Source organism: Lissotriton helveticus, chromosome 10, assembly GCF_964261635.1.
Source record: "Lissotriton helveticus chromosome 10, aLisHel1.1, whole genome shotgun sequence".
In the NCBI taxonomy this organism is placed as follows: domain Eukaryota; kingdom Metazoa; phylum Chordata; class Amphibia; order Caudata; family Salamandridae; genus Lissotriton; species Lissotriton helveticus.
Window position 1 is genome coordinate 619,923,598 of NC_136071.1, and position 12,107 is coordinate 619,935,704.

The 12,107-nt window shown below is 42.7% G+C and overlaps 1 protein-coding gene across 2 annotated transcripts in view; it reads right to left on the reverse strand.

The window, feature by feature from the left end:
* The window catches only part of CIITA (class II major histocompatibility complex transactivator), a 561,355-nt gene extending 550,181 nt beyond the window's left edge, over positions 1–11,174 (reverse strand). The window contains exon 1 of one of the 2 annotated variants that reach the window (XM_078663163.1): positions 10,773–11,174. The gene's annotated coding sequence lies outside the window, so the exon portion shown is untranslated. The remainder of the gene's footprint in view (positions 1–10,772) is intronic. The other variant, XM_078663160.1, reaches the window with a different exon arrangement.
* Positions 11,175–12,107: the final 933 nt, after the last annotated feature.

Below are 12,107 nucleotides of genomic sequence, written 5' to 3' on the forward strand. Positions count from 1 at the left end.
CCTATAAAGTTTTACTTAAGAGTCCTAGTCAGGTCATTCATTTTAAGATGGCAGTTCTGTTTTTGTTTACTTTTAACTATCTGTCGGGTCAGGGAGTCATAGAGGCAGTCGTAAAACACGTTTTAAAGTGTTTTCTACTACCATTTACTGTTTAAAGTATATACTGATAAGGGGGAAAATATCAGCGTTTATGTGATATTTGTACCGACAGGCTCACTAACCCCTTCCATGGCTTGGGCATAACGGTTACATCCAAGGATGTGGTGCTCTGGTGCCAAGGACGTAAACGTTACGTAAAGGCACACTATTTAGAAAACCAACTGCTGCAAACAGCAGAGGGATTTCTTCTTTTTTCTTCAACCTTGGGAGCTGAAGAAGAGCTCCTCCAGCTGCCTGAGGCATTTATTTCCTCAGTGTAGTGACTATGTCACTACATTGAAAGTGAAAGTGAAATGAGCCGATTGGCACATTTTACTTTCACTGCCTAAATGCTCCTGGGACTATCTTAGCCCCCCCGAGAACTTACAAAAACGGGAAATGCATCATTGGATAGGGGAGAATCTCCCCTTTCCAATGGTACCCTGCCCTAGCAGATCCCTGTGGGGGGATCGCAGCAGGAGGGCCATCCCCAAGCAGGGATCCACTAAGACACCAGGGAGGGGGGAGCAGCCCCTTGGGCAAGGACCTTTGCTCCCCCATAATTATTTGGCTATATTCAGTCTGCCCACTAGACATCAGGGATTTTTTTTTGGGGGGGGGGGAACGTAGGGATGGGGGCTGCCCTAAATGGGCTTTATAATGCCCCCACCCATTCCAAAAATTGGCACAGTCTTTCTGCCCCCCCCCCACCGGGTGCAGATGGCAATAGCCCACAATCTACTGTCCCAGGGAGGCAGAAAGCCCACTATGCACCAGGGTTTATTGTTTTTAATAATAGAGGAGTGGTGGCTGCCCACAATGGGCATGTCAATGCCCCACCTACAACACAAAAGTGGCAGTCTTTCTGCCCCTCCCGGGAGGTGGATTGGGGTTATTGCCCCCGATCTGCCCCCCCGGGGGGCAGTAAGTTTACTAGACACCAGGGATTTTTTTCTATCTAAAAGAGGGGTGGGGGCTGCCAGGAATGGGCATACTATTGTTCCCACCGCCCCCCCCCCCCAAAAACACAAAGGACAGCCTTTCTGCACCTCCTGGGGATAGATGGGGTTATAACCCCTGATCTGCGCTCCAGGGGAGGCAGAAAGACCACTAGACACCAGGAATTTCATTTTTATTATAAAAGAAGGATGGGGGCTGCCCACAATGGGCAATGCCATGCCCCCACGCACAATTATATAAACAGAAGTCTTTTTGCCCCCCTTGGGGGCAGATGAGGGTACTAGCATCGGAACTGCCCCCCGGGGGGGCAGAAAGCCCACTAGGCACCAAGGATTTTTTGTCTTTGAATATGTAGGGGTGAAGGCATGCCAATGCCCACACCCACAAACAGAAAAGGGACAGTCTTTCTGCCCACCTTGAGAGGCACATGGAGGTTATTACCCCTGATTGTCCCCAGGGGGGCTTAAAGGCCGCAAGACACCAGGGATTTAAAAAAAAAAATATTATGGGCGTGGGATGCCCATAATGGGTGATGCCAATGCCCCCTCCCCAAAAAATAGCCCCAGTCATTCTGCCCCCCCCCCCCCTTCCAGGGCAGATAGGGCAAAATCCCCCGATCCGCTCCCGGTGGACAGAAAGCCCACTAAGTACCAGAGATATGTTTATGAGCATGTCAGGGAGTGATACCTAAGGTAAGGGTCTCTACCCCTTTTTTTGTGAACACATTTTGGCTGCTTCGGACCCCCTCCCCCCATTGGGGCAGATCAGCAATATTTTTTGGCTCATCTGCCCCCAAGGAGGCAGAAAACCACTAGACACTAACTTTTGTGTGTGTGTGTGAACTTGCGTTTGGTTGATGGTCTGTGTGTAGTGGCGTTTGGCTGGCTGTGTGTGAACCTGCATTTTGCTGGCAGTGTATGTGGACATTTACTTAGCTGGCAGTGTGCGTGGACTGTTGCTTTTCTAGCAGTCTGCATGGATGGCACATGTCTGGAGGTGTGTGTGGACTGTCGCTTGGCTGGCGAGGTGTGTGGACTTTCGCTTGGCTGGTGATGTGCGTGGATGGCGTTTGGCTGACCGTGTACATGGATGGTGCTTGGCTGGTGATGTGCATGGATGGCGCTTGCCTGGCGGTGTGGCTTGCCTGAATCCTGCAAAGTTTTCTTACCCACAATCCCCTGCAAACCTTCAATTTAGCTAAAAGGTAACACTTTCCTAACATTTCTGTGTGGAAAGGTTGTAGGATCACCACGTTGACACAAATTTCCCACCACTCAGCGTTCCCCTCGGTCTCTTGATGAAAATGATACCTCACTTGTGTGCGTGCCCAAAGCAGAGAACCTAAAAACGTATAAAATAAAAAACTAAGGGGGAACCAAAGTGGGTCCAAAAGGGCAGTTTTATGTTTATAAGTTATTAGGCTGAGTCTACTTTTGGCACCAACACAAGTGAGGTATCATTTTTATTGGGAGACTGAGGGGAATACTGGGTGGTGGGACATCTGTGCCGGCGTTGTGATCTCACACCCTTGGCACACAGAAATGTGACTTTTTAGATGAATTTGAGGTTTGCAGGGGATTCTGGGTAAAAAAACTTTGAGGGTTCCACTCAAGCCACACCTTCCTGGACTCCCCCTATTGTCTAGTTTTCAGAAATGTCTTGGTTTAATAGATTTCCCCTGAAGGCCCCCGAGGCGGGACAAAAAACGCAAGTCCCCCCAATCTATTTTACAATCAACCTGTTTTTGTAAAGGGGGCACCTACGTTTTTGTCCCAGACTCTGCAGCCATCTAGGAATACCTACCAAACCCAGAAGGTTCTGAAAATCAGACACACGGGGGAGTCCAGGGAGGTGTGGCTTGTATGGATCCCCAAGGTTTTCTTACCCAAAATCCTCTGGAAACCTCAAATTTTGCTAAGGAAATCAAATTTTTCTCACATTTCTGTGGGGGAAAGTTGTGTGATCACGAAGCCCACACAAATTTCCTACCACTCAGCGTTCCCCTAGCTGTCCCGATAAAAATGATACCTCACTTGTGTGGGTGGGCCAAGAGCCTGCGACAGGAAAAAAGGGTCAGTTTTCATTGGAAAAACAATACCCTCTAATTCACATGCTAACATGGGTACCCACAAATTCAGAGATGCACAAATAACCAATGCTTCTAAACTCCATATCTTGTTTCAATTTCAGAAATATGTAGGTTTCCTTGAGACCCATTTTTCACTCTTTATATTTTACCAAATGAATTACTGTATACCCTGTACATAATGAAAAAACATTCAAGGTGCAATTCAGTTATTGGCTCTGGGTACCTTGGATTCTTGGTGTACTTACAAGCCGCATATAACCCCACAACCAGAAGGGTTCTGAGAATGTAACGATATATAGCTTAAAAAAATCTACCATAGTTAGGAGTTACAGGTGAAAATGTAGGCACAAATGGCTGGTTTTTTTCAACTAAATTTCATTATTATTTTATTTTAAGTGTTATTTTCCAAAGAAAAACCTTGAAGGATCAACACAAATGACCGCTTGCTGAATTCAGAATGTTGTCTTCTTTTCAGATGTGTATAGCTGCCCTGGATCCATTATTGGTTTCACACCCATTTCTACCACTAACTTGAAGGAGGTTGAAAGCACTCAAATAGGAAACATAGGCCATGTCCCAGTAAAATGCCAAAACTGTGTAGAAAATGTTGGTTTTATGACAAATGTCTGCCTGTTCCTGAAAGCTGGGAGGATGGTGACTTTAGCACTACAAACCCTTCATTGATAGCATTTGCAGGGAAGAAGCCAGATGCTTTCTTCTGCAGCACTTTTATCCCATTTTTCCCTCCAAAAAACCAAATTTAGCTGGAAGTGAAGTTCCACGTTTTTTTCTTTCAAATATCTCCCTCTTACTGGTTTCAAAATGTTGGTATTGATGTCAAAACGTGAGCAAATTACCTGAATTTTTTTCTAAGATATGTGACAAACCTACTCAGAAGAAATGTTCTTCACAAGCTAAAAATGGTTGTGTGTGTTTCAGTTTCCAATACCTTTATTCGATCTTACATGGAGAACATAAAAGTGCACAGTGCAGGCAAAATAGAAGTTTCATGATAAAAAATAAGCACCAATATGAATAAAAACAGATAACATTCATATACAGAGAGGCATCTTAATCCTAATACAAGGGCAAAATCCCAAACTGGCTCCTCCATCAATACGTTCCCTTGAGTGTCCAGCAAAATAAATAATAAAGTGCAAAATACAAGTCATCACTTATGCACAGAACATATCATAATTAAAAAGGCTTGTTTAAACGCCAATATAAAAAAATAATGAGACATGTAACATGAAACCATGGACAATAAACTGTTAGCGTGCAGTATTTAACAAAATGTATAGCTGCCTTTAAACTTGTCACCCCTCCATAGTTTTCCTGCGTATAGTCTTTTTAAGAAAACAGCAAACACTAAAACAGGTAGGATGATCAGCTAACATCTGGAGATATACAAGAGCCTCGCTGCATTCTTAAAAAGCCAGGTATTTCACATGGTGCTTAAGACAGATTCGGAAAAAGTCATAATAAAATTTACAAAAGAACAAAATGCAGCAGGCATTGTTCTGCAGTCCCATTGCAGGGACATGGGGCAAATTACTATTCCACACCTTTCCATCCTCTAGAAAGCATATTAGATGCCACAAAGTGCCCGACCCAAATATGAAAAGGAGTGACCTCACCCAGTGAGTAAGCTCCAGGGTTTGAAAAAAAGGTAAATCTCCTGTTGATGGTGTGATAATTTAAATGTGAGTGAGGCATGTACTAAAAGCTGCCTCTGTTCTTTGGGAGAAAATGAACTCAGCGTAACAAGATTTGACCAGCCTTTTGCCAGAGTTACAAATGGTCTTGGGTGAAGTAAACTTTTCATTCAGAGAGCCCAATTTCTGCGAGAGACTAACTAACATAATTCAACCAGGGAATTGATAAACCCTTGTCCTGGCTAAGACAGTCTAAAATAATATCTCTACTGAAACGTGCTTTACTATTCGCCCATACATTCACCCAAAGCAGGAGGGGGGACAATTTAATAGAGTCTGTAAGATATTCTAGGTTGAGTTCTGAATGCAAACTATCGGTAGAACTAGATGCTAGAACATTAAGCAGCCACCTACCAATTCTGTTTTCATCTGCCTACATAGGCAAAGCATTGGGATATTCCTATACCCCACACCATGGTTTGCTGTCGGACACACTGTTACCTATAAATCTTAAGATAGGGAGAAATAGTGCCCCTTCCATTCTTCTGGGCTAGGCTGAACCAGTCTCCAGCCACCCCCCCCCCCCCCCCACAGCTTTGAGGGTGCTGTTTCACTTGTGGTTGCCATGAATTACGTGTGACAAACGTCACATCCATGTAACAAACGTTCTGTACAGTGCACAAATGCTGCTTTACAAGCTTTAGGATGCCAGACATTTTCTACCAGGCCCGCAGGCCATTATATGTGATTTCCCAAAATCAGTCATCATATCAAGTTTACTCATAAATGACACAAAGGATTCTACCAGTGCACACTGAGCAGGAGGTGTCCTTGCCATTAATACAGCAAAACAGGGGAATTCACAATTTTAGGCACGTGTCTGTTAGCGATGGACAGCTGGGTCCTAAGATCCTTAATATAAATATTAAAAAATAGCAGGGGTGCCAGAACGCACCCCGCTAGCCAGAGGAAAGACTTCAGATAGTTCAGTTGCCTGGCCATACCGCACCATAGCCCCCCCCCCCGCACCCTCCCATATTCTCATGCAGAGAGTGTAGAAAGTTGACTAGGGAAGCATCCACCCCAAGGTTAATTAAAATCATCCACAGTTTGCTCCTGTCCACATGGTTGAATGCAGAAGATAGGTCCATAAAGGCGAGGTACAGTGGGCAGTGCTTGTCGATGGTATACTTGCTCACAATCAGATGTAAGTTCAGGCACTGCTCAACTGAACCAATCCCAGGACGAAAACCACACTGGTACAGAGAAAGAATGTTATTATCATCTTCTCAAGTCTGCAAATGACTGAAGATGAATGAATGATATGAATGATAGAATTTATAGAGCGCATGGCTACTTGTGAGAGTATCCTGGTGCTGAAAAAGATGACTGTCCCCAAAACCTTGATGGTGCTATTGATAAGGGAAATTGGTCTATACCATTTGGGGGAACCTCTATTGCCTTTTTGGAGATTGGTACTATAGTTGAAAGTCTCCAAGACAATCAAATAACACAAGGAATTATTGACTAGATTAGAGAGCTGGGGTCCCCAAAGATTGAAGCTACATTTACACAGGTCCATGGGGATCCCTTCAAGCCATGGGGCTTTCCCACTAGAACTAAGCCTAATTGCCTGATGGTGTCCCAGTGTGGTAATTGAAGTAATTCCACGGTGAAGACCTTCTTTATTCAGAAAGGTACGTTTATTCTGACAGCTGCAGATCGAACCCCCAAAAGCGCGCACTCCAAGCACGGGACAAAATAGAACAAAGCAACAAGAGAGTTCCATTAAATACAAACCGACTACATCACCTCCCTCTTCACATAAAACAAGATAGACCCCCAAAGAATCTACAAAAATGTAGATCTAACAAAATCCTTGAATCTAGAAGGAGGTCTCATAATGCGACTCCCACGAACAGAACCATCCAAACTCCCATCGCACTCCAAGCACGGGACAAAATAGAACAAAGCAACAAGACAGTTTCAATAAATACAAACCCACTACACCCAGAAAGCCTTAGTATTTTTTAGGGCAGCTGCAAGCGTTTCTCAATCTCTTTTGTACAGGGAGCGTTTACGTTCCCTTAGGGCACATTTGTAGACTAGCTTAGCCTCCCGAACTACCCAGGAACCCTAGGCATCCTTGATAGTGCCTTCCTCAAAAGGTGATTAGCAACAGAGCATTGAGCATCAAACAAGCGTAGGAACTCTAGAACACAAATAGCTGGTTTTAATAGGTGATTCTTGATACAGATACACAGAAGTTGGTAACTGCCCACTAGTGCTTCCCTGAATCCTCGCTTAAACACCCCATAAACAATGACAAATTGTTTTTGAGAAGCAGACCCAATGTGGCATTGGGATCTTTAAGGCACCGGAATAATCTGAGCCCATCTCTAGAATGTTGTTTAATACCATAGTGAAGTAATGGTGCTTTAACGCTACACAGTGGTAAAATGCCTTCAATCGTAAGAGCATTATAATTTCCCCACTGGGTTTCTATTACTGCACCATTAGAACACCAGTGCAGAAGGTACTTGGAAACAAATATATAGTCTATGCAGGAGGACCTTCCTACACCTCTGTATGTCGGTTTACTTGGACCTATGCCCTGAAAAAAGTTGATGGCATCTACTAAGTCTACAGAGGCAATGGAATTCCTCAGCTTCATCCCCTTAGCGTCGAGCGGTGCGCTATTTGATGTTGATCTTAGATAGCCTAATTCTATAGGTGCCTTCAAAACAAAACTCTTACAGGCATAGAGTGCTGCATAAATTATGCAGAAAAAGAGGCAGAGAACTCTGGGTAGTTCTCAAGTTTAGGTGGAAAGCAACTCCAGTATAGAGCACTCAACACAAGCGACACTCTAACTTTGCTCACCTCAAATGTCTGCTTTTCTATCAAAGTCTTTAAGCATAGGATTAGCACAGTACCATCTACGCCAAGATAGAAAGGGACAAAGTATTTTGCCATTTCTGCAGCAAAGTCTTTAAGCATAGGATTAGCACAGTGCTTTCCATGCTGAGCTGTAAAATGGCCACAGCTTTTTACCACTCCAGGCACAATATTACAGCTTTGGATTGGTAAAATACCATCCAAGCCAACCTGAAATGAATAAAAGCAACCCCTGACATGGGTTTCGCTCTCATTAGAGCTCTTCAGCGAGGTATAGCTTTGTCCAGACACAAGGGAGCACACAGTTTAAGTCAAATGAAAAACCCGTTCAGGTACAGAGTGCTGCATAAATTAAGCAAAAAAAGAAGCAGAGAACTCTGGGTAGTTCTCAAGTTTAGGTGGAAAGCAGCTCCAGTATGGAGCACTCTCAACACCAGCAGCATCCTAAATTTGCTCACCTCAGGTGCCTTGCTGAGCTTGGCGGTTTGGTCTCCACACAATAATAAATGCAGTAAGAGTCTTTTGCACGTCACAGTTTTTTTTTTTCAAGCCGATAATAAAACTAAAAAGCCCCTCGCTGTTCTGTGTATTATTCCCATTGATTTAATACCCTGGTAAAGACAAATCTAGGTACAGGGAAACTGTCTGGGATTGCAAATTCCGCTTTGCACCATCGTCTAACCCTATACGTAAATACACGTTACTAGCAAGGAGGTCCCAAGAAAGAGAGTATTAGCATAGAGAATTTTCAAAGATTATTTTCATTATAAAATCAGTGGATTACAAATGATAATTATTCTAAAGGGTTATACTTTAGATGATAACTGTGAAATAAAACATTCTACCCAGAAACAATTCAATTAGAAATTTTAGGACCAAATACAATTCTTACATTTCAGAGGCAATAAAAGGGCATGCTAAATGGTGTGAAACAATGACTCGAGTGGTGGAATGAAGCAGCAAGAACCCAAGCAACACTAGAAATTGCATTTTCAATAATATTGATACAGGTATCACTTTCCTTACACATACACTTTTTTTGCATTTACAGTTTTATGTAGCATTAGTTTGGTCTGAGGGCATCAATGTACTTAACAATAGGACCATATGTTACAGTTTTAGGAAAGGTGAAGAGAAGGACAATAATTAATCCTCTACTAAGTCGAACAATGTTCTTACACTGCAATCCAACCGGCCAGGAATCTCCAACCTTTTGTTTTTTAAGAGCTACTTATGTTCAATGAAACTCATCGAGAGCTACTAATATTATTAGTGACCACATCAGACACGATTACATTAGTGACCACATCAGACACGATTACATTAGTGGCCACAATATGCAAGATTTTAGCATAAGAAAACGGTATCAGATAGGCTGGAATGCACACATCAAAGCTCTTAATTGGTAGTTCAGAAGCTATTGTATGAGCGCGCGCGCCACTCGTCCTTTGTTTGTATCTATGCCGGGGAAATCACCTAAAGTCATTTATCGGAAACGGCTGATTTATAAGAAATGACCTGAATCGCACTTGGTTAAACTAAACAACAGACTACATTGAGAGGGGTTCGTTTATCTTGCGTCCATCTTTAAACAGAGTTATTGGTGCTCAAACTATAGATTCTTTACACAATATACAAAATTGACAGTAAGAAAAGCAAATATTTCGCGATACAAGCTGTAAACAGATTAGACACGCAGATGTTCAGTTGCTCATATATACTTCCCAAAGAGTTGTTAAAAATTATAGCGTTCAGTTTAACATTTAGTATTGTTGTTGAAAGTGTGTTTAATAATTATGAATTTGACTGTGTTTGAAAGGTGCTAGAACAATGAACAGTCACATAATAAGTCAGTAAGAATAGTGTATTTAGGAATGGCGGTTCTGTGTACGTTCGATATGACTTTTCGTATAGCCTGTCCTTCTTCTGTTTCTCTTCCGAGTCTATCTAAATTCTGTGACTCAGTCCAGAGAGAAGCTTTTCACCTAACCGCTCACTGCTGCATATCGCGGGGCTTGCAAGAATATCAGCTATTATTTCTTCAGCTTTTCTTGGCCGCGTGTCTTAAACGCCTCAATGATCAACACACGAGCTATACATCATCTTTAAGACATCGTAAAATCAGCAGAAAATGGGTTGTAATACTTTGTTATAACTTATGGATGTAAGCTTGCAGGTGGTCCAGAACAGATATGATGGGACTGAATAAAGGTTCGACCAGCTTCCCCACAGCCCCAGTTGCCACGCCGAAAAGCGCCACAATATAACTATTGGCAGAACCGCTGTAGGGATGCGCGTATGTGTGTAAGTTTTTTAAATCACGGGCAAAGTATTTAGTTTAGTAAAATAGTGCATTCAAACGTTAATGGGATTTCCACAGTTAAACGGTACAAGTAAGCAAAATGTCCCTTCAAACGTATTTGAAATGGTCTTTGTACATGCTAGTAGCGGAACCCGTTTATTGTAGGGAAAGAGTGGATTTCCATCGCTAGTTTGGGACGCATTTGGAGTGCGTGAAGATGGTTTTGATTGTTTAATTCAAGCTGTACCACTTGAATTGCTGCCTGATTTCACTCTACCCTAAATATGTAATCATTATTTAGGCGCCCATCACCCAGCATTATTCAAAATTACTAAGATACATATTTGCCTTTTTGGCACACTAATAATCAGCAAGTGAATGATGCCTCTAAATAAAACCTACACTGATGTGTGCGCCGGTCTATCGCCATAGACCGGCGCAAATCTATATATATATATAGATATAGATATATCGCATTGAGGCGATAGACATTGACTATCTAATTAGAGGTGGCGCCATGAGAGATGTTTGTTCCAGCCAGTCTAGCGCCTGGATACCTTCTCGGGTGATTAGTGCACTATAAAAGTGAACATAACAGTTGTAGTGCATGCCAACACTTTTAAAAGTGGTAATGCAGAAAGTGAGTTTTTTTAACCCAAGTTGTGCGTTTCTTAGACTCACCGCCCGCCCCAGAGACAAAACATGGTTGTGAGAAAAAGTCTGTACTCACCCTTCAAGTGATTGCACTGAATTACATTACACCTTGCCCAGCCGGTGGATCTCGGAGGAGAGAGATTCCTAGATAAACTTCCTTCTGGTCCCTGCAGCAAGTGCACAAGTTGTCTGAAAGGTGCAGGTCTTTAGATCCCGTTGTTGTGCGGTGCCGTGACGGTAATCCTGGCACCGTGTTGAGCACTGCCACAGTGCTTTGCGGTCAGCGGGCACCAAGATACCGCGCACTTATTAGAAATGCACTAGCAGAAAGCCACCCTGCAATGTCACTGGGAGCTATTCCTACGGATGCCTGTGTCAGGAGTGTAATATAGAGACCATGATCAAATAAATTATGTTAATAGGTTTCCACGGGAGAGTGTTTGCGAGAGCGCTCAGGGAAGTGATTTAAGGAGACTACTGGGACCCGCCTGTATACACCGCCCACGTGCGTTTGTTTGTGCTGCTACATTACTCCCTATGGTGTGCAAAGCAGCGGTGACTATAAAATGAAGCAAAGGAATTCATAGATCGTCGTTTATTTTTTTTATTGTTATGGGTGGTGGTACAGTTAAATGTAACGTACCCCAATCCAGCAATGTGTATGTGTGTGATGAAATCGGGTGGTGTATGTGTCGGCGAGTAGTGGACATGTATTTATTGAGTCTGATTAATTTAAGCCTCCAACTTTCTTTTTTTTTCCCTCCAGAGCAGAGCCATCCATGGCTCACAAGTTTATTTATTTATGATCTCGGAACTCTATAGAGATCCACATAAACGGAAAAACCAACAACATATAAGAATTTTTACCCAACATAGTATCTACAAATCCTAAGCAAAATCCGGCAGTAAAAAATCTCCAAATATAAAACGTAATATTTTATACAATAAAAAAGAATTAAGATATCCTTTATGCCCTTAGTGCTTTATAAAGACGGGTTAAAAACCGGAATTAACAATTGTTCCCTTCCTCTAGTGAGTCTTATTACAGATTTAAAAACACTTAAAAAAGTAAAAAATCCTATGACAGAACATTTCATTTGGCGGCTCATGAATAGAATCAATTAGGGCAGAAGCCAAGAGAATGGATAATTGCAAACAAATTGGTCTCATCCATTTATGCCTCCAACTTTTCTTGCTCCATTGGGTAGTCTGGGTCAGAAAGGCAGTAAGAACATAGTAGCATCCTGTTGGACCTGCGATGGGCAAGCCCAGCACAAAGGGGGTAGCTTGGCACAAGTGACAAGGCGAGTGAAGGCTGTAGTGTTAAGCCGGCTTTGACCCAATAATAACCCCCTGTGCAGCCACACCAAAAAGAAGGACACCACACCACTGCTGTAGAAAAATACGATTC